Below are 23,838 nucleotides of genomic sequence, written 5' to 3'. Positions count from 1 at the left end.
GCCCAATGCATCTACCCAGTCAGGGCACGAACAGGAGCAACCTGCCACCATCTCTGCTGGAGCCACAGGGGTAGTACCACGTAGGGGTTCCAGAAAAAGAAAACCCAAGGTTCTGTGAACACACAGGGAATGCACCAGGGTGTTTGACGATTTGTTATCTTTTTATTTCTAGTCCTTGATTGGCACTACACAATAAACTCAATTTTTCTCACCAATGCTGCCACCTCTTGTCCATTATTCTGCGGCTTGTACAATAGGTCCCTTCCGTGCGCCTCATCATGACGACGACCACCCCGTCCCACCCATTGGGCATAATACAGTGGGTGCAGGTGTACAGGCACCACTCTTCTGTGGAGGGAGCCTGTATGGACCCTCGTCTGTGCACGTTATGATATGTGAACGCCTCACACAGTGTGATGTTAGGAGAACCGTGCCTCCCTGGCCTGACGAGCACGCAGGTGAGCCGGTGTTCGGCCCATGGGTCGTTACTCCTCCTCTCGCTCGTACTCCTCCTCATCGTCGTCCTCAATGTGGGTGGCGGGTGTGCATGAGGCCTCCTCCAGCGGCACCCCTCTCTGTTGTGCCATGTTGTGCAGGGCACAGCAGACAACTATAATTCGTCCCACTCTGAGTGGCGTGTATTGGAGCGCTCCCCCGGAACGATCAAGGCACCTGAAGCGCATCTTGAGCAGCCCTATAGCTTGCTCAATTGTAGACCTGGTAGCAATGTGGCTGTCATTATATCGACGCTGCGGCTCGGTAATGGGGTTCCTCAGAGGTGTCATAAGCCACGTGTGCAGGGGATACCCCTTGTCGCCGAGGAGCCAGCCGTTGCCGGTGTTGGGTGCGTGGAATAGGGGCGGGATGGTGGACTCCCTGAGGACGAAGGCATCGTGGCAGCTGCCAGGGTATCTGGAGCACACGTGTAGGAATCTCTGGCGGTGGTCACAAATGAGCTGGGCGTTCATGGAGTGATACCCCTTCCTGTTGATGAACAGCCCTGGCTCATGTGGAGGTGCCCGTATTGCTATGTGGGTGCAATCGATTACACCCTGCACCCGTGGGAAGCCAGCCGCATCATGGAATCCAACCGCCCTCTCCGTCTGGCTGCGCTCATCCATGGCGAAGTTGATGTAGTTCGAGGCCCTGCGGAACAACCCATCGGTGACCTGCCTTATGCACTTGTGTGCAGACGACTGAGAGACCCTGATGATGTCCCCCGTGGCACCCTGGAAGGATCCGGAGGCGAAGAAGTTGAGGGCAGTGGTGACTTTGACGACGACGGGTAAGAAGATGCTGCTTGGTCCATCCGGGAGCAGCTCGTCATTAAGGAGGCTGCAGATGTCGGCGACTACCTGGCGAGTGACTCTGAGCCTCCGTATGCACTGCTGCTCAGAGAGGTCCATGAAGCTGAGCCTCGGTCTGTAGACCCTTTGCGGAGGGTAGTGCCTCCTGCGATGCATCTCTCTCTGCGGTTGCCCTCCATCCTGCTGTGCAGGTGGATGTGCCACAGCACCGTGTTGTGGGGATCCACGTCTCTGAGGCGGACGGCGTGGACTGCGAGGCTGCTGAGGCTGGTCATGCTGTTCGTCCTCCGAGGATGTCAACGCAGCACCCATCTGGCAGGTGTAGGTCTGAGGGGTTGTGCACGGTAGAAAAGTGTGTCCTCGCACAGGGGTTGCACTTCCACGCCGGTGAATCTTCTTGCTTGGAGGAGGGTGGTGGAGGGCAAGCGTTGCCCAATGTTACGGAGTGTCCTCCTGCGTTGGTGAAGGGTCTCCCCCCCAACCTGTGGAATGCACCTTGGCAGCTGCCACAGGCTGCTGGCTGCAACACGTCCGTTGGGAGTGAGAGTTTTTCCCCCAGTATGGGAAACAGTCTCAGTTCAACGTAAAATCCCACACTTGGTAAATAAACAGCTCAATCAGGTCATTTAATGACCTGAAATAGCTACATAAATACTCTCAAGTGGAACCCCGCTGGCTTTAAGTGCCTGCGGGATTCCCACCTGCGGGGTCTGCGCGCGCACGCCGGCGCATCGGCGTGGAACCCGGAAGTGGGCGGGATCCGGTCGGGGTTGTCCTTTTTCCGATTTTTGAGGCCACCCCGCCGAGAACGCACCCGAGAGCGGGTGCTAAAATCGGGCCCATGATGTCCATGATATTCCAGTGGACCTGATTATGATACAACACATAATTCTCCCCTATCCTGATCAAACATCTCCAAAACATTAAAATCTTTTTTCCCTGCATATCTGTGTTTTTTCCCTGTACAAATGAATGCAAATTCACAATGAAACAGTGTAGAAACAGTGAAGCTCGTTTAATACTTTTCTTTAATATGTTCTCACCCATGGACTTTTTTAAAACCTAAGATTTTACCACGAGAGATGAAATCTCTAACAGTCCTGTCACGTGAGGTGAAATAAATCCCAATATCAGCACAGATGGTACAACACTATTTCTGTTCACATCTAGTAGTTCAATCACAAGAGTTATCAGTTCGTCATTGCTCTCTGTGGTATCTTCCTTCCTAGCAAGAAGTAAAAACAGAAAATGGCAAACAATAAGCAGGTTTACATATCATAAGCAGTAACATTCCAAAGCATAACACTTCAAGTGTTCAATAATATGGTCAGACTTCAATCTTATGGTTTATAATATTGGACATGATTTTTACATGGAGGTGGGAAGGGAGCGGGGAGGTGGGGGCGGAGATAATCGGACATGAAACCCGGAAGTGAAGGTGGCGGGTCGCAATCTGCGATCGCAACCTTTAATGAGGGCGATAAATTTTATATCCGGGTTTCGGGCCTGGCAGCCAGCCTGATTGACAGGCTGGCTAGCTCTCGGGTGGGAATCGGAGAGGAGGAAAGAAGTGATCATGGGCCCTGGAGGACATGGGGGGTTCGGGGTAGGCCGTGGAGGGCATCACGAGCTGGGAAGTGATCAGGTCGCCAGAAGATCGGAGGACGTCGGCAGAAGGTCGAAGGACATCGCCAGAAGATCGGAGGTTGTCGTGGAGAAGATCGGAGGATGTCGTGGAGTCGATCAGAGGTCGGGATGAGTCAGAGGTATAGAGGGATCTTGGCCATCGTGGGGGGTGTCAGACATGGAGGGGGGGTCCACCAACCGGGGGGAGGGCCCACCAGCGGGGGTGTCCACCATAGGTGGGGCGGCAGCTGATCGTGGGGGTCCGATCATGCCAGGTGAGCTCGTTGGGTCTGGATGAAGCACTCCTGTTGATCCTGGCCCACAAGCAGTGCAATAAAGGCACTCGCCTCACGGATCCGGCCCTTCTCGCCTGCTTTCACCTGACGTGAATCAGAAGTGATGGGAAACCCGAACAGGTAAGGCAAAATTCATTTGACATTTCTAATACACAAAAAATTAAGTGCCTCAACTATCGCAATGAGGTACAATGCCCCTTTAAGTATTGGTCCGCTGGCTTTAAGTAGGGATGGGACTTCTGGGTTTCTTTTGCCTGTGTGCATTCAAACGCACCTGTGTTAAACCCTGAAGTTGGAGCTAGGGTGCAGTCCCGCTGAAGAATTCGACTATTTTTACTACCCACCTGCCCCCTGCCCATGTGTACTTGGGGTTAAAATTACCCGATTATCTCAAACACCCAATGTGTGACTGCTTTTAAAACATTGCAGACTGATGTTGTCCAGTATAAATGATTTATAATTTTGCCTATTTCTAATGTTGTCTTTCTTCCCAGTCTCTCTTTTCCTGTTTTCATTTCTGTTACTTTTCAAGCTATTTTTGAATCAGCAATTTTGTTTACTGTTTTATTGGGCTTCAGTACAATGCACTGCTGTGCAGCCATGAATGGCCTGGCACTCGTTTAATTGCCAGTCCTTGATGTTAATCATTATGGGGCATCAGCAAGTGCCATCCTTCCGATTTTCTAAACTTGAAATAGGAGCAATGTTAAGGCCACAGTAAATGCTTTGTTAACACTACTGTTGTATTTTTAAAAGACATGCTGATCATCATGATTAGGGAATCTTGAGAAATACAGGCAACAAGCCGAGAGTCAGAAATACTGAACCCACAGATGGTGGATCTTTTCTCTTTAGGTGCGCCTCTGCTTACTAAAATATTATCTCAATAAAGCAACTGTGCCATGTAAAGATTGCTTTATTTCTGTAATCTTCTGATGGACTCCTTATTTTCTGTACTCTACATGTGTAAGTGAGAGGGATGGAGAAAGAGTGTGTGTGAGAGAGGATTTGTGTGTGATAGTGTGTATATGAAGAGAGAAATGGGGTAATTTTCAACTTTGGTGCCTGGGTGGCAAACTAGCGCAGCAGATCTCCCGCCCTTTATAGAACCCGGTTGATTTTCTTTCCTTGTTAAATATCCTTGCCAATATCTGTTTATCCTATTCACAATTCTCTTTTTACTGATATATTGGTAGAATACAAATTTTTCAAAATGCTCTCCTTGTATGCCCTCTCTGCATTCCTTATCCCTCACTTACCCTCTTTCCTTATTTTCTCGTATAGTCTCTCATTTTTATCATTTCTTATCATACCAATAGGTCCCACGTTCAATTTGAATTTGGATCTGAACCCAGACAAGTTGCCCGAATGGGTATTGATGGGATAGTCAGCTTGTGACTGGTTCCCATTGAAACAAAAGGTTATTTTAATATGCAAATGTATTAAATGCAGAGGCATTGTGTTACACCCTGTCTGATGGCTGAATGGATAAATCATTAAGTTCCAATTAAAGCTGGAACAGATATTTCAAACTGGGGGTGGGGGACATTCTATATAATTAATAAAGAATGACAACTGTAATTAGAAGCGCAGTATGTTCGTATCTCTTGTTCCAATAGTAGCTTCAAGTCACCAGTACAGATTAAAGAATCAGGCTACCCTGGGCTAGTGAATCTTTGATTAGCAGCTGTGTCTGGGGTTGGCCTGTGAGTAAGGGTGGGACCAATTCTTCTCTGTAGTCCTTTTGATGACAACCCTGAGGCCTGGGGTTTCCAATTAACAGGGTTATTTTGGGGTCCCTGCACATAGCTCATCAGTTTACAATCTGTAGCCAGTGGAGAAGTTGGACTAGTTTGAATTCTTGGCATTGGTTCACCGTGTAGCAGCAATCATTTTCAAGGTTGAATGTATGTTGAAAGATAATGTTAAAGTCTTTATCATTTTGATATATTGTGGACGATAGCAACGTATAAATTATGGTAAGCGCACTGTTTTGCACTGAATACTGCTCCACGTTGAATAAATTGTCTGATGGTATATAGCTTTGGTCTGGTAGTGTGTATATTCATCTGCCTACCCAAGAAAAAGTGAATCGGGTGGCGGCACATGGTACGTTCCAGTATGTCAGATTACAATGGTATGTTCCAGTATGTCAGATTACAGTGGTACATTCCAGTACATGAGATTACAATGGCAAGGGTTCTCCAGCAAGTCCCTGGGTGTCATTATCATTGACCTAAACATTAGACAGGTAAAGAAACATTCTGGTTCATGGGGACATGAGGGTCCTCTTATGGGAATGGTTGATATTGCTGAACCTGCGTAGAATATCTAGCATAAATCCCAAAATCTTGACACTGTGTTAAATCATTCCATGTTCTAACAATTCTCTGCATAAATAAATTTCTCCTAACCTCTCTCCTGACTTTCTTTGTGACTATTTTACCGACTCCCTAACCAGAGGTCTTTCCCAATTCACCCTATCACAACCCTTCATAATTTTAAACATCTCCATTAAATCTCCTCTTAGCCTTCTCTGCTCCAGAGGAAATAGTCCCAGTATCTCAAGTCTCTCCTCCTAACTATAGTTTCTCATCGCTGATATCATCCTGGTGAATCAGTGTAGTACATTCTCAACAGTTTTAATGTCCTTCCTATAATGGAGTACCAAAAACTGCACACTGTATTCTAACTGTGGTGTAACAATTGCCTGGTACAAATCTATCATTACCTCTTTGCTATTGGACTTCATGCCCAATTTATAAAATTCAATATGTTATTTCTTATGGCTACATCTGAAAACACGACGTCAGGTTCCACATGTACGTTGACGACACCCAGCTCTGCCTCACTACCACTTCCCCCGACCCTTCCACTGTTTCTGATTTGTCACATTGCTTGTCCGACAACCAGTACTGGATGAGCAAACATTTTCTCCAACTAAATATTGGGAAGATCAAAGCCATTGTCTTCGGTCCCCGCCACAAACTCCATTCCCTAGACACCGACTCCACCCCTCTCCCTGGCAACTGTCTAAGACTGAACCAGACCGTTCGCAACTTTGGTGTCCTATTTGACCCTGAGATGAGCTTCCGACCACATTACCGCTCCATCACCAAGACCGCCGACTTGCACCTCCGTAACATCGCCCGTCTCCGTCCCTGCCTCAGCTCATTTGCTGCTGAAACCCTCATCCATGCCTTTGTCGCCTCTAAACGTGACTAGTCCAATATTCTCCTGGCTGGCCTCCCATCTTCCACCCTCCATAAACTTGAGCTCATCCCGTATCCTAACTCGCACCAAGTCCTATCACCCCTGTGCTTGCTGACCTATGTTGGCTCCCGGTCTGGGAACAGCTCCATTTTAAAATTCTCATCCTTGTTTTCAAATCCCTCCAAGGCCTCGCCCCTCCCTATTTCTGTAATCTCTTCCAGCCCTACAACCGTCCAAGATCTCTGCACTCCTCCAATTCTTGCCTCTTTTGCATCCCCGATTGCAATCGCTCCACCATTGACAGCCGTGCCTTCAGCTGCTAGGCCCTCAGCTCTGGAATTCTCTCTATAAACCTCTCCGCCTCTCTCTCCTCCTTGAAGACGCTCCTTAAAACTTACCTCTTTGACCAAGTGTCCTAATATCTCCTTATGTGGCTCTGTGTCAGATTTTGTTTGATAACGTACCTGTGAAGCACCGTGGGACGTTTTACTATGTTAAAGGCACTATATAAATGCAAGTTGTTGTTGTTTGTCTACCTGCACTCACATTTTTAGGGAACTATATAGGTCTTTCTGATAATCCACACATTTCAGCATCTTTCCATTGATTGTATACTCCCATTCCTTGGAATTGTCAATGGTACTGGAGTCTGGATTAATTAGTGTTGGCTGCTGTTTACTAGGTACCATTACATTTGATGTGTTTTTTCCATTACATTTTTATGAATTATTAGTTGATCTCCCATTGCATTGATCATGGACAGAAAAAAGAGAAATATTTTTTGTCTTCCTATAAAACACAGACTTTTTTGTTTAAAATCACTTTATTTACATTAGAAACTTCTGTTTTTCGAGTTGTTTTATTCACACTGTACTAAAGGGAATCATCTTCCTTTCCTAATCATAACTCTTACGACCATGAATCTTGAATCAGGAATGTGGTTGAATGAGCTGCTAATCCTCCAAAGGCTTCAATGTGAATTCTAAGCTCAGCTGTTGGGAGGCAGGCTTTTCACAGGACATGTAAGGGGTAACCACATTTATTTTGAAACCAGAGACAGCCATCTATCAATATTTATCGATAATATTAAAAGTCCTGAATATAATGTACATCTCCTGTACATATTTCACTTAATTCCCAGTGTTATGATTTTAAGTCACACCTATAATCTCCAACACAACTATATGTCAACGTGGGTGTCACTCCTGGGTTTTACTTTTAACATACAAAATAAAGTAAACTAGATTCTAGAGTATGCATACAACAACAACAACAAACAAACAAACAAACAAACAACAACAACAACAAGCATTTATATAGCACCTTTAATGTAGTAAAACATCCCACGGCGCTTCACGGGAGCATTATCAAACAAAATTTGACACCGAACCACATAAGAAGATATTAGGACAGGTGACCAAAAGCTTGGTCAAAGAGGTAGGCTTTAAGGAGCGTCTTAAAGGAGGAGAGAGAGGTAGAGAGGCAGAGTGGTTATGGAGGGAATTCCAGAACTTAGGGCCTAGGCAGCTGAAGGCACGGCCACCAATGGTGGAGCGATAACAATCGGGGACGTGCAAGACGCAAGAATTGGAGGAACGCAGAGATCTCGGAGGGGTTAGAGAGACAGGGATGGTTAAGGCCACGGAGGGATTTGAAAACAAGGAAGAGAATTTTAAAATTGAGGTATTCCCAGACCGGGATCCAATGTAGGTCAGCGAGCACAGCGGTGATGGGTGAACGGTACATGGTACAACTTAGGATATGGGCAGCGGAGTTTTGGATGAGCTCAAGTTTATGGAGGGTGGAACTTAACTTTCCGTCCTCCCAACACTCAGTACCACTAATCTACACCAAGGTCAGCCTCCCAGGGCTGTTGCTCGAGGTAGTACTGCAGATAATTATTTTCTTTTAATATTAATATTTTTAATGAAATAAATTGTACATTTGACTAATTTGAACTTGTGTCCCCTTGTCTGAGTGTCATGGTTTAATTTTTTTTTTATTCATTCATGGGATGTGGGCATTGCTGGCAGTGCCAGCATTTATTGTCCATCCCTAATTGCCCTTGAGAAGGTGGTGGTGAGCTGTCTTCTTGAACCGCTGCAGTCCGTGTGGTGAAGATACTCCCACAGTGCTGTTAGGTAGGGAGTTCCAGGATTTTGACCCAGTGATGATGAAGGAACGGCGGTATATTTCCAAGTCAAGATGGTGTGTGACTTGGAGGGGGAACATGCAGGTTGTGGTGTTCCCATGTGCCTGCTGCCCTTGTCCTTCTAGGTGGTAAAGGTTGCGGGTTTCGGAGGTGCTGTCGAAGAAGCCTTGGTGAGTTGCTGCAGTGCATTTTGTAGATAGTACACACTGCAGCCATGGTACGCCGATAGTGGAGAGAATGAATGTTTAAGGTGGTGGATGGGGTGCCGATCAAGCGGGCTGCCTTGTCCTGGATGGTGTTGAGCTTCTTGAGTGTTGTTGGAGCTGCACTTATCCAGGCAAGTGGAGAGTATTCCATCACACCCCTGACTTGTGCCTTGTAGATAGTGGAAAGGATTTGGGGAGTCAGGAGATGAGTCACTCGCCACAGAATACCCAGCCTCTGACCTGCTCTTGTAGCCACAGTATTTATGTGGCTGGTCCAGTTAAGTTTGTGGTCAATGGTGACCCCTAGGATGTTGATGGTGGGGGATTCAGCGATGGTAATGCCATTGAATATTAAGGGGAGGTGGTTAGACTCTCTCTTGTTAGAGATGGTCATTGCCTGGCACTTGTCTGGCATGAATGTCACTTGCCACTTATCAGCCCAAGCCTGGATGTTGTCCAGGTCTTGCTGCATGCAGGCACAAACTGTTTCACTATCTGAAGGGTTGCAAATGCAACTGTACACTGTGCAATCATCAGCGAACATCACCACTTCTGACCTTATGATGGAGTCATTGATGAAGATAGTTGGGCCTAGGACACTGCCCTGAGGAACTCCTGCAGTGATGCCCTGGGGCTGAGATGATTGGCCTCCACCAACCACTACCATCTTCCTTTGTGCTAGGTATGACTCCAGCCACTCGAGAGTTTTCCCCCTGATTCCCATTGACTTCAATTTTACTAGGGCTCCTTGATGCCACACTCGGTCTAATGCTGCCTTGTTGTCAAGGGCAGTCACTCTCACCTCACCTATGGAATTCAGCTCTTTTGTCCATGTTTGGACCAAGGCTGTAATGAGATCTGGAGCTGAGTGGTCCTGGCAGAACCCAAACTGAGCGTCTGTGAGCAGGCTATTGGTGAGTAAGTGCCGCTTGATAGCACTGTCGACGACACCTTCCATCACTTTGCTGATGATTGAGAGTAGACTGATGGGGCGGTAATTGATCGGATTGGATTTGTCCTGCTTTTTGTGGACAGGACATACCTGGGCAATTTTCCATTTTGTTGGATAGATGCCAGTGTTGTAGCTGTACTGGAACAACTTGGCTAGAGGCGCAGCTAATTCTGGAGCACAAGTCTTCAGCACTACAGCCGGGATGTTGTCGGGGCCCATAGCCTTTGCTGTATCCAGTGCACTCAACCGTTTCTTGATATCGTGTGGAGTGAATCGAATTGGCTGAAGACTGGCTTCTGTGATGCTGGGGATCTCGGGAGGAGGCCGAGATGGATCATTCACTTGGCACTTCTGGCTGGAGATGGTTCAAACACTTCAGCCTTGTCTTTTGCACTCACGTGCTGGACTCCGCCATCATTGAGGATGGGGATGTTCACGGAGCGTCCTCCTCCTGTTAGTTGTTTACCACTATTCAAGACTGGATGTGGCAGGACTGCAGAGCTTTGATCTGATCCGGTGGTTGCAGTAGTGTTTGAGATTGAACTTTTCTATCCAGTTTACTGTCTTTGACAACCCTGCAAGATCAACTCCCAGTGGCCTTCTTTCAAGGCTGAAATGCCCAGTTTCTCCAGATTTTCTTGGAAGATCAGACTTGATGCTAGGTATCAGCCTGGTGGCTCTTCCTTGCATCAGTTCCACAACTTGAATGTCTCGGTTAGTGCGTTGGTAACAGAAAGTTGGATATGGTACTCCAGGCTTGGTCAGACCAGAGCATTTTATGGTTTAAGCATCACTTGTATTCTGCTCTTTTGCTACATCGGAGCTCCCCAAACTTTTTTTTGGCTCATCCCCGCTTTAGAGATTCATGTCCCTCTTCCTAAGAAACAGTATGGGAAAAATTCAATAGGGCCTATTACTGGGCATAGGCAGCATGATCTGCTATTAACCTGCGCCCAGTGGCCTCTGCACAGTCAGGATGAGAACTTCTTCCGGCCTCAGTACTTACCCGCAAGCTATGTTCAAATCCAGGTCTTGCACGTCGATTCAATGCAATTCACACTTTCCACCAGGATGAACAGCCCCAATCTCTTAAAGGGAGGATGTCTTTTAAAGGTAGACGGTGCCTGTTCTTTGCTAAAAATAACAGTCTGCTGTCTGCACGGAGTCTGAATGGAGATCAGACATCGCACACGTAAAACATAGAAGCAGGTCCCGTCCCGTCACTACGTTTACACACTGGTCAGTTATGTTAAAACATTGAATAAAGTTTGCGCACTACTAAATCCCACATCCTCCAATCTGCATGCCAGACCTCACCAATCTGTCCATCCGAATTGGTACCAGGCCTACGAGAGTGCATGCACCAAGGTTCTCTGCTGATGCACCAAAGCGGTGTTTGCACACAGTAACCAACTATGTTTTGAGTTGTTTAGCTGGAACCTTCAGTAAAAGATTCAAAAGCTACACAAATACAAGAGCTCCCTGCATCAACAGTCATCCTCCAATCACACAGCTCCTGTGCAAGTCATAAAGCCCTTACAATGCATTGGAAAGTACTGCTAGTCAATCTCCCAGACTAGAGAAGCAGTTCAGAGGGTAGACAATCTTTAACTTATCTCTGCAGAGCCATTCAGGCTAGTTCCCTGCCTCGCCACAAGTGGGGAAGAGCTATGAAGTCAAAACTGTGACCTAAATCTGGCAAACTCATATTGTGCACATGGTAACATGAAGCAAAGGAAAGAGATCTTTGTGATCCCAGGGAGAATGTGCTCCATCATCCAAAATGTTGGGAAACAATGCTCAGTAGTTTGGGTTAGGGAGGGTGTTCTCAGTTTCAGTATATGATAGTTTAGTGATCTTTGAATCAAGCCAGACACGTTTGTGCTTTAGAAGACCGGGCATTCTTCCTGTCTGAGGGTAGTTATCTTCCTGTGCTGCTCTCCCCCTCTATGATGCTTTCAGTGTTGGATGCTGGTTATTAGTGAGTGGGATTGTGTTCCCTACATTTACTTTACTGGGAAAGCAGCCACTAACCTGACAGCAGATTTATAAACCTACATTTTCCTGGGTCTCCGCTGCCGTTGGCTCCCTGCAGGTTGTGCTGTTTTACACTTATGAGAGCAGCCGACAGTGAATCTCACATCTGCACTCTGCTGGGGTCCTAACAAGTAAAATCGTATATTGTTTCTACCATACAATCTTATCAAAATGTGGAGAGTAAAATAAAGAAGTCGGCATTGTACAGAGAGGTTTCACTCGTACAATTGCTCTTCAAAAGCAAACTTTGTTTGCTTCCTATTCACAGAGTCTGCAGGCGACACTGATAGGTCCAACATCTGCTCCGAGAAATCAACAGTGATTCAAACATCCCATGCGGTGTTGCAATCGCCCATAATGCACCTCCTCTGTCTATACAAGGCTACATTGCTCGTTCTCGTATGGTGCCAGCCCTTCCTCCTCTCCTGACAACCTCATTGTGTGTGTCCCCCCCAGCCTGCCAGGGGGGAAACACACCCCCTAGTTTGAGAACCTCTGGGCTATGTAATTCCATATTCTATTTGTTCTGTTGACTGCAATAATTGAACATGTTGAGCATTGCATTTACTAAAATGTCTAGATTTCTTTCAAATCCATCCTTAGCAATTTCAACACCATTCATAGAGCACTTACGTTGCACATTTTTCTCCATATATGCAGTGCTTTACATTTGCTTATATTAATTTTCATCTGCCATTGCTTGGCCGACTTAAATATTTTGTTTAACTCGTTTTGTAGTTCTCAAGCTTCCTCCTCAGATTCAGCTGCCCCTTCAGTTTGCATTCAGCTTTTCAATCCAAATTGTTAATGTAAATTAGTAACAGTACGGTCGCAATATATACCTTTGGCATTGAAATTCTGCTGTGGGATACCATTTATTTTAATAGGAAGGAGAAGGCACCCAGGGAAGGGGAGGTCTAAGCTTGCCTTGATGTGCTTCTCCTGGCCCCGAAGGAAAGTGAAAAAACTTACCTTAAATGGCCTCTTCTGTCCCTGGATCATCTTCCTGCTGTCTTCACCTGGTGGGAACGCAACATCGAACCATGATCTGCATATTTAAAGAAGGATCCCACTGGCTTCAGATGGTTGCCTTGGTCGCCTGTTCAGAAGAGCAGGTTAAAATTGAAGACGGCGGGATCCAGGCAGAATATAGGAACACAGGAACGTAGGAACAGGAGTAGGCTATTCAGCCCCTCGAGTCTGTTCCACCTTTCAATGAGATCATGGCTGATCTGTATCCTAACTTCATCCACCCACCTTGGCTCCATATCCCTTAATACACTTGGCTAGCAAAAATCTATCAATCTCAGATTCAAAATGATTAATTGAGCTAGCATCTACAGTTTTTGTGGGAGAGAGTTCCACACTTCTACCACCCTTTGTGTGAAGAAATGTTTCCTACCTTCTCTCCTGAATGGCCTGGCTCTGATTTTAAGGTTATGACCCCTTGTCCTAGACTCCCCCACCAAATGAAAAAGTTTCTCTCTATCTACCCTATCAATTCCTTTCAAAATCCTAAAAACCTCAATCAAATCACCCCTTAACCTTTTATATTCCAGGGAATACAATCCTAGTTTATGTAATCCCTTCTCATTATTTAACCCTTGGAGCCTTGGTAACATTCTGGTGAATCTGTGTTGCACTCCTTCCAAGGCCGATATATCCTTTCTAAGGTGCGTTGGCCAAAACCATACACAGTACTCTAGATGTGGTCTAACCAGGACTTTGTATAGCTGTAGCAAAACTTCCTCACCTTGATGTTCTAGCCCTCTAGTTATAAAAGCTAACCTTCCATTAGCCTTTTTGATTATTTTTTGTACCTGACTACTACATTTTAGTGATTTGTGTACATGGACCCCATAATCTCTTTGGACCCCCACTGTTCCTAGCTTTTCACCATTTAAAAAATACTCAGATCTATCCTTTTTTGATCCAAAATGAATGACCTCACATTTACCTGCATTGAAATCCATCTGCTACAGTTTTGCCCACTCACTTAATTTATCAATGTCTCTTTGAAATTTTATGCTCCCGTCTATACTACTTATTACGCCAGCAATCTTTGTGTCATCGGCAAACTTGGATACATGGTTCTCTGTTTGTTATCTAAGTTAATAATAAATATAGTGACTAGTTGAGGCCCCAGCACAGATCCTTGTGGGACACCACGAGTCACATTGGCATATAAGTCATCCAGCCAATTTTAACTGCCCACCTGCCCAGTTTCCGTTGAGTAGGTAGGGTTAAACTCATCCCTTTTGTGTCTGTCCCTCCTCTGCACCACCAATAGAGACAGATCTGAAAGCAGTAAAATTCACTTCAAACCACTAAGTCTCTCAGGTGAGCATCATGCTGTCCCCACCTGATATCCATACATACACACTTTCAGCAGGGTTTTATGGATCGTGATACAATTTGGGGGTTCGCAGATGGCTCAGGCAGTTTATCTATTGATTATTTGAGCCATCCAGACCAGGGGTGTCCCAGATTTGATTTTCAGTCTGCCCTGAGTTAACTGATCTCAGCCGATGCTTCGCACTCTACAACTGACTTCAGCATCTCTAAATTAGGGAGAGGAAAATTGGGCACTAGCCATCAAAGCCCGATGGAAGCGTGCATGTAGGGACATCGGATGGCGACAGCATGCTGCCCCGGTGGTTGAAAAGCCCATGATACTTACTGTCAAGCTTACACATGAAGAATGGCCACTATGGGTGAGGTCTCAGAAGGTGCCCAGAACCCATGGAACTATATCCCAGCAAGGAGTCAACATCTTCAGACGTGAGGGGAATAAAATTTGTTAAAAAATAATATTTTAATAAATGTTAATTTCATAAAAAGAAACATTATTCTCAGAAAGACATTTCACAAGCACTCTGAGTGCCAGTGGGGGTTTCTGTAGTTTCCAAATTCATCAGTTCATACTTCATGAGAACAACCTGAATGGCTGCCCTGCTGTTAGTCACATCAGTCACTCAATACCAGCCTGAAGACTCTGTCACAGCATGCTTTACATAATGATCATGATTGGCTGTCATGACATGGGTGACATCTAACACTCTGTAAATAATGCATGAAACCTTGTACTGAATAAACTTTTAAGAGCTGCATATGTATTCACATATTGTATTGCCATTAATCATGTTTGATTGTTTAGGTAATAAATCTTGTTTTTAAGTTTAAAGTTTATTTATAATGGCTTATGTCATTTATTTCCAGCAGGGAACCTTTACAGCAATTTTTATTATATGTTATGACTTTAAACACAGCCTTGTTGATCGATTATACTCCTAACACTCCAACATTGTTCTGTATAAGCTACTGTTGAAAGGAATCAGTATGCTTATGACTCATACACTAAAGTTTAACTTTCTTTCATTGCAGGCCCTCCCCTATAGTTTAAATTCAGTAGTAACTTTCCTATTGCTCACCGTCTTTGACGAACCTGATTGCAGGAACTTATTTTTTAACTGTGCCTCTCAATATTTTGAATGTTACTTTTGTTTTTTAATAATAACATTTTTGTAACTATTCAACTTTGTTGGTCTTTACATTGCTCACCCTTCATTATTTTTCTGCTGAGAACCCAGTGCCTGAGAGAGAATTGGAAGAATAGGTATTTTGGAAATATTGCTAATTATAGAACAGAAATCCTTTTATTTACTTATCCATCGAAGCTATATGGTTTAATTCAGACTAACTGTCTTCAATAGACTGGACTAGTTTCAGCCCATCTTATGAGCTGTCTCTGTGGATTCCATTTACTCTCCCTCTCCTTCTTCTGCACTTCTTTAATGAAATAAATTCTTGTTTTCTTCCTGTGCTTTTATTTCCTCTTTATTTCTTCCTTTCCAACTGCTTTCTCACTCTTTGCTTCTTCTGTCTCTCTTTCCCGTCTATCTTTCTTATTCTCAATTCTGGTTCTGCCAAAACCCCTCAGCTCCAGACCTCATTAAAGTCTTGATCCAGACATGGACACAAGAGCTGAATGATGGAAGAGAAATGAGAGTAGTTGCATTCAACCAATATAGCATCAAGGAGCCCTAGCAAAACTGAAGTCAATAGGAGTCAACGAGAAACCCTTCAGTGACTGGTTGTGATTGTTAGAGACCAATCATTACAGCCCCAGCCCCAGAGATCTTCAGCAAAGCATCCTTGGCCCAACCATCTTCACCTGCTTTATTAACAATCTTCCCTCCAAGAAAAGGTAGGAATGGGGCTGTTTGCTGATGATTCCACAGTGTTCAGTTCCATTCATAGCTCGTTCAATATTGAAGCAGTTCATGCCAGCCTATAGCAGGACCTAGATAACATCCAGGTTTGGGCTGACAAGTATCAAATAATATTTACATACATTAATGACAGGTATAACAAACATCTCAAACAAGAGGAAGCCCAGCCATCTCTTTCTGACCTTCACTGAACCCCTCCACCATCACCATTGCCCAGAATCTTAACTGGACCAGCCATATCAACACTTTGGCCACAAGTGCAGGGCAGAGGCTGGATACACTGCAATAAGTAGCTCACCTCCTCACCCCTCAATGCCTCTCCACCATCCACAAGGCTCAAGTCAGGAGTGTGATTGCATATTCACCAGTCGCCTGCATGGGTGCAGCCACAATAACACTCAAGAAGCATGGTGCTTTCCAGAACACAACAGTTCACTTGACTGATCCCTTCACCACTGGTGTACTGTGGCTGCAGCACATACAATCTAGAGAATGCATTACACCAATTCAACAAGGTTACTTCAGCAACACCTCCCTCCGCTGCAACTTCTACCACCGAAAATGTTGTGGGGACACCATCATCATCAAGTTCCCCTCACCCTAACTCGGACATATATCACCGTTCCTTCATTGTCACTGGGTCAATATCCTGGAATTCCCTACCTAACGCCCTCACGGGAGCACCATCACCACAAGGATTGCAGTGGTTCAAAAAGAATGCTCCCGCCACCATCTCAGGTCAATTAGAGATGGGCAAAGAAAGTTAATCCTGCCAGTGTCAACCACATCCCAAGAATAAATATCAATTATAAAAAATGGACTTTTCTAATACTACTGGATCTCTTGTGATGTTGTTCACAGGTCTGAAGTCTGGAGCACAATTTTGATGTATAGCTGCTAAGATGGAACTGAGTTTAACCTGACCGCTGTTGAAGTACATCCTGTGGAGAAGTGCTTAAATGAACAAGCTGCTGAGGTAAATTTGAGAACAGTTGTAGCTGCTTATAAATTTCTGGTTCCAAGTCGGAAGAACACAGCATGAAATAACTGCCCTTCTTCCTTTTTTTAAAAGATTGTTCTGCATATGTAATGAAAGGTGATACTTTTAAGTTTGGCTGCTGGAGTGAGACAGACCCACACTAGATGCAAAGCTTTCATACGTGTAATAGCTAGATATCTTCTTACTTACTTGTGACTTTTACTTTATTGTTTCTTGTGTTTTGTTTTATTCTTTAAAATAGGCTTCCTCTCATTATTGTTTGTTAGAAAGAAAGACATTTATATAGGTGCCTTTCGCAACGTCCCAAAATGCTTCACAGCCAATTAAGTATTTTTGAAGTGCAGTCACAGTTGTAATGTAGAGAAATGCAGCAGCCAATTTGCACACACAGCAATGAGATAAATGACCAGATAATTTATGTTAGTGATGTTGGTTGAGGTACAAATGTTGGCCAGGACACCAGGTGATCACCCCTACTCTTCTTCAAATAGCACCATGGGATCTTTTACATCCACTTATGGGGGTAGACTTGGTTTAATGGGGGTTAAATTGGGTGCGGGGATCGCGGTGCGTGATTAACCCTCGCCCAACCGTTGAGATGCAGACAGCACGTAACATTCGTGCTGCCTGCTAATCTACATGATTGCTGCATGCAGCCAGTGTTACCTGCGCTGTGAGTGGCTGCACGCACCAGCAGGGGGCCCTGATATCAGGAGTGGCTAACACTACTTAAAGGCAGCCTGCACCTCTTAAAGGGGAGGTGCACTGTGGCTGCAGGAAGTGGTGTGGAGTGATTCCTGGGCTGGAAGATGTTGAGGAATGGCTGCGCCTGTGAGAGAGCATGCACCAAGGTTCTCTGATGGTGCACTGGAGGTCTTGGTGGAAGCATTGGACAGACGGAGGACCGTCCTATATCTGCCGGGTGGGGGGGGGGGCAGGAGGTCCTCCAGACACATCATCAAAAGGCAGTGGGACGCTGTGGTGGATGAGGCCAATGCCAGGAGCATCATTCCACACACATGGATGCAGTGCAGGAAGAAGTTCAATGATTTGATACAAGTGGTCAAGGTATGTGAGTTTAACTGTCACATGGCATCTCCTACCAACTGTACCACTAGCCTCATCCACTGCTCCACACACGACACCCCACCGTCACCCACCTACCAACAAACTCTTTCAATCAGTGTGCGAATCAGATGCTGCATCTCACCCTCACACATTACCACTCTTGCACGCTACACACCCACAACTCACAGGTCACAGACATTGGCAGCTGTACAACCATGACAACCACATCACCCAAACATCTTGCAGGACACTCATTGACAAACTTCCCTCTTCCTTGCAGGAAAAGGTGGCGCATAACAGGGGGCAGCAGGAAAGACCTGGAGGAGGACAGGCGCGCCTACACATCCTCACCCCCATGGAGAACACCGTGCTGGTGATCGTTGTGCAGTCCGTCGCTGCGGCCTTGACCACTGGTGGTGCTGAAGGTAACGATGGTGAGGGTCTCTGCATACCTAATCCTCCTTCTCGTTTCCCACTTCTCCCTCAGCCTACAATCTTTTTTGACTCACGTGCTGCAGATGGTGTGAGCACACACTTCTTACGTTCTCCTCTCCCCTCACCACAACTCAACCCGTGTCCCTTTGTCAATTCAGATACCCAAGATCTGGAACTGGCACCATCAGAGGAGGCAGAGGAAGATGACAGTGATGATGCAGACACACCATCACTCGATCTTACACTCGCAGCCACCAGCTCAGATACTGACACTGCGCATACTTTAGAGGTTAAGATAGAGGAGGGATTTGCATGTGGTGAGACACCGGGCACAAGCACGCAGGAGCCGGGACGCAGAGAACGGATACCGCAGGTGCCAGCTCACTGAAGGGCAAGATCGCACACTAGTTGTGCTGCCAAGGAGTCAGATGATGACTTCAATGGGCCAGGCTACAGAAGCAGATTGATAGGCGAACACAACCAAATGCTTGGTACACTGGAAAGCCTGCCAGAAATCCTGCGCACAATATCAAGGGGCATGGAGAAATTTAGCTCCAACTCAGCACAGGGCTTCGTGCAGAGCTTGGAACCCATCATTTCCCACATAACAGGTGGTTACCTCCATCAGCACACCTCGGGAACCCACCATGACGCTGCGTCTGATGGCCAATGTCACAGCTTCCATTGCAGCACAAACAACTTCCATTGCAGCACAAACAATTGCCATCCAGGGTCTGCATGCTTCATTTGGAGCTCAGACTGCTGCTTTGGAAGCTCAGACTGCTGCATTACAGGCTCAGACTGCAGCTTTGTGGCTCTGGGTACCACTGTGGAACAGGACTTCCAGGGCATCACAGCACTCCAGCAATCTGTTCTCCAGCAGATCACCAGGACTGCTGAGGCACAGCCCCATGCGAGCGGCAGTTGCGAAATGGGAGACGAACCTGCTGTCCTCTCTCAGGATGACAGCATTCCTGCTCCCAACCCTGCCACTCCACCAGTGCCCTTGCTGTTGCCTGTTAGTCAGCCAGCTCAGATTGCTGCAGCCCAGGCCGAGATTGTGCAGTCTGAAGCCGGGCCCTCCCGGCCCAGAGCTGCTCGAGGTCGTCCTCCGAGGCCAACTGCATGCTCTTCCACTGAAGGTCAGCAGCCATCCAGCACCAATGCTCCAGCCATCTCATAGGAGCAGTAGGAAAGGTAAAGGCACATGATGGACAGGCACTAAGGGAATGCACAAGGGTGAATAGTCTCATTTTGTTTGCTTTATTGCATATGGTAATTGATAAATTTGGATTTGCATTTGGTGTTGGCTTTCAATTCTGCTATGAGCTGAGGGAGAAAGCAATGTGTAATCATAAGGAGGACGATTTAATGGTCATGTGGGAGTGGAAAGGTAAGGAGTGTGGGACTGTTGGTGAATGGGGAGATGTCCTTGAGGTTACTGGTATCTCTCATTCATAACCTGATCAAGCAGAGCCCTGGCAGACAGGGCCTGTCTACCTGTTGCCTCCCTGCCTCTTCCTCCACTTCCTACTGCACTTCCTCCTCCTCCTTCACTTCCTCCTCTGTCTCCTCCTCCTCCGCCTCTTCCTCTGCCTCTGGCTCAGGTTCTCGCCTGATAGGCGGTGGCAAGGGCTGTCCCCTCGTGATCGCGAGATTGTGCAGGATGCAGCATACAACGACAAATCTTGATACCCACTCAGCTGAGTACTGCAGGGCTCCTCCAGAGCGGTCCAGATAGCGGAAGCATTTCTTGAGGACGCCTATGGTGTGCTTGATGATGTTCTGTGTGGCAGCATGGGTCTCATTGTAGGCCTGCTGTGCACGTGTGCATGCATTCCAGGGGGTCATGAGCCATTTCATGAGGGGATAATCCTTGTCGCCCAGTAGCCAGCCTTTGACTTGCCATGCTGGTTGAAAAAAGGTGGTACTTTGGACTAACGCAGGACAAAGGAATCATGACTGCTGCCAGGATAGCAGGCATTAACCTGCATGATGTGCTGCATGTGGTCGCACACCAGCTGCACATTGAGGGAGTGGAATCCTTTTCTGTTCATGAATATGGCCGAGTTCTGATGTGGCAATATGTGTGCAGTCAATGGCACCCTGCACTGTGGGGAAACCTGCAATGTGAGCAAACGCTGTGCTCGCTCCTGCTGCTTGTCTCTGTCAAGAGGGAATGTGATGAATCTGTTTCTGAGTGTGTACAGAGCCTCAGTGACCCTCCCTTCTACAGCAGAGCACTGCAAACTGCGAGATGTTGCTTATATCGCCAGAGCAGCCTGAAAGGAGCCAGAGCCATAAAAATTAAGCGCCACGGTCACCTTGACAGCCACAGGCAATGCTGGTCTTGCCCTGCTCTGAAGCTGCAGTTGTGGCTGCAGCAGTTGACAAATCTCAGTCACGACCTCTTTCATGAACCGCAGCCGTCAGATGCACTGGTCGACGCTGAAGTTGAGGTAGGAGAATTGGTCCCTGAAGGCCCTTATTGCATATGGCCTCCTGCTGAGTGCCCTGTGCCTCCTCGTCCTCCTCCTCCCTCTTCTAGCAGCTTTTCCTGCTCTCCGTGGCCTCTCTGCATGCTCCCAGTCACATTCAATTCCCAGAGGAAGCCCTAGCAGGCCACCCATGTCTAGAAGCAACCTTGTTCAGCACACTATTTTAAATATCATTAACAGTACTGCAAGACCAGCCAGACCACTCTCTATAGAATATGCAAATTTCTCCAAGTATAGGAAATTTCCACAAACACGTATAATTGTACCAGCAGCCAGAATAACTAATCCAGCAACTAACCTGTAACTCCTGCATGATCCCTTTAAATAGTGCTGGTTGGGCAGTCCTTCATGCCCTTTATCTCCTGTTCAGTTGTGGGAGGTTAGGACAGTGAGTTGGCTGGAGTGGGGAGTTTGAACATGGTACCGGCTGCTTCAAATCAGCATTGCACACCGACCTACCTTATAATCTCCCTAATTTACACGCTGCCGGTATTCGTTAGGTGCAATAGCGCAGCTACCTTTACCAAGGTGGTGTCCTGTGCACGTCACATGGAAGTGTGCTGGCGCATCTCGGACCCCATTTTCGGGGCTTAGGAGTCCGCATAGCGCCTACACAACGGGTGCTACACACCCAATTTAGCCCCCAATGTCTTTGCCAAAAGATGGCACACCTGAAACTACAGCATTCCCTCAGTAGTGCATTGAAGTGTTAGCCTAAATATTGTGCTCAAGTCTCTAGAATGGGGCTTCTGAACAACCTACTGACTCAAAACCAAGGATGCTTCCACAGAGCCGAGGCTGTTTGGTCCATCTCACTCTCTTTCTATTTTACTGACCCAGTGAACATAATCTGTGTTCCTGCATTCTCCCCATACAGTCTTTCTCTTCCTCTTTCCCTGGGACTACTAGGCCTTGGGTGTGACCAATTCAGAGGCATGTAAAATGCTGCAATCAGTAGAACATCAGAACAGCAAACCTTGCTCCACACTACTATTGTGTTACTTTACATTGAGCTTAAATTTCACATTTCACTTTATCTATGTTAAAATGGGCAGAGAGCAGCCAAAATCAACATACAATGCTATAATGTATTATCTACAGGTATATTTACAAGCTAGTGCCTTAATAGGCAAATTATCTGATACATGGCAAGATAGGAAAGGCATCTTAGTAGAAGGTCTTTTTATAGGAATACAGTGCAATTTGTAACATCATGTTAAAGTTCTCCCATTTGTCAGATTGTCAGTGAATATGGACATCATTAATATCACTTGACTTCTTATTCCACAATCATTTATTTTTCACACAGCAAAAAGCCTGCTGAAAGTAATTATTTAAAAATTAAGCTTGCAAAAAAGGAATCCCACAAGTAGGGTGTCAGATGCAACATTACGAAATGTTTGGTGATAATTCATTCAATGAGCGTGCATTTCAACATCATCTTCAAATGTTAAATAAAAGAGGAGCCCGTTGTTTCTCATTATGTGATGCTTTCCTACAAAACTCACAGGTTTAGTGGCACCATAACTGCACAATAGGTTTGTCTTCAATCCTGAAATACAATTCCCAAAATACTTAACATCAAGCCCCATTTATTACCACTCTCGTGTATTTAGGATATGGGTAGGATATTTAGGATTGAGATAAGGAGAAATTTCTTCACTCAGAGGGTGGTGAACCTGTGGAATTCTCTACCACAGAAGGCTTTGGAGGCCAAGTCACTGAATATATTTAAGAAGGAGATAGATAGATTTCTAGACACAAAAGGCATCAAGGGGTATGGGGGGAGAACAGGAATATGGTATTGAGATAGAGGATCAGCCATGATCATATTGAATGGCGGAGCAGGCTCGAAGGGCCAAATGGCCTACTCCTGCTCCTACTTTCTATGTTTCTATGTTTATTATTCTCGATTTATATTCTTAGGTAACTCCCATTCTTTGTGTGACTACTCCTAGGTATCTATTTTTCTTTAGTTAACCACTTTCAGGTAGCTACTGTTCTTAATATGATTAATCAATTAGCCTCTAACCCCAAGCATTCATTATTTTCTATTTAATATTGAGTTAGTTGTGTTCTGTTGTGTGAAAAGAGCAACAACAATTTCTATCAAGGTTTTGCTCATGTTACTCATCAGAACTTTTCTTCTGCTTTAAGTAGAACATTTATTCATTGATTTATTTTTTCCTCAAGTTTTCTCCACTCCCACGCTGAAGCCACCGCTCTTTCTTGGGGCAGGATTCCATGGACGCCAGGGGTGGAATTTTAACCCCCAAGAACGCGTCAGTTTGCATTGGGTGGGAGGAGAAAATAGTAGTTTTTATGCAGCCCGGCTCCAAGGCGCCCACTTCCGGGTTTAACGTGGCATGTGCAAGGAATGCACTGGCCGAGGTCGCATCCCCAATTAGTGCTGGCAAGCGGGTATTTAGTGGGGCAATTAACGTCATTAAGAGACGTTAAGTAGCTTTTTTTTAAAATTGAATTTAACTAAGCTTTAAACTTAACACCTCCAGGACAGCTTTCCCGAGGCTCGGGAATCTCACCAGGTAAAAGGAGGCGAGAAGGGCAGGTTCATCAGGCAAGTGCCTTTATTGCACTGTTTTTGGGCCAGGAGGAGCAAGAATGTTTCCTCCAGGCCCAACAAGCTTCCCTGCTGCAATCGGACCCCCGTGATCGACCGACCCCCCCCCCCCGATGTCTGAGACTAACCCATGTCCAAGACCCACCAATGTCCGAGATCCCCCCAATCGTCGACTTCTCACCATCCCCCCCGCAATCGCCCCCCCCCATCCAACCCACAAAGATCCCGAACTCTC

The 23,838-nt window shown here is 46.0% G+C and overlaps 1 long non-coding RNA gene across 1 annotated transcript in view; it reads right to left on the bottom strand.

Moving 5' to 3' along the window:
• Positions 1–2,409: 2,409 nt before the first annotated feature.
• The window catches only part of LOC137302007 (uncharacterized), a 42,955-nt gene continuing 21,526 nt past the window's right edge, over positions 2,410–23,838 (bottom strand). Inside the window, exons 2-4 of the long non-coding RNA XR_010958408.1 lie at positions 14,470–14,562; positions 12,762–12,888; positions 2,410–2,532 (exon numbers count right to left, since the gene is read on the bottom strand). This is a non-coding gene — a long non-coding RNA (uncharacterized lncRNA). The remainder of the gene's footprint in view (positions 2,533–12,761; positions 12,889–14,469; positions 14,563–23,838) is intronic.

This window comes from Heptranchias perlo, chromosome 1 (assembly GCF_035084215.1).
Source record: "Heptranchias perlo isolate sHepPer1 chromosome 1, sHepPer1.hap1, whole genome shotgun sequence".
Classification (NCBI taxonomy): domain Eukaryota; kingdom Metazoa; phylum Chordata; class Chondrichthyes; order Hexanchiformes; family Hexanchidae; genus Heptranchias; species Heptranchias perlo.
Note: the sequence above shows the minus strand (reverse complement) of the source record. Positions and strands in the feature narration are given on the sequence as shown.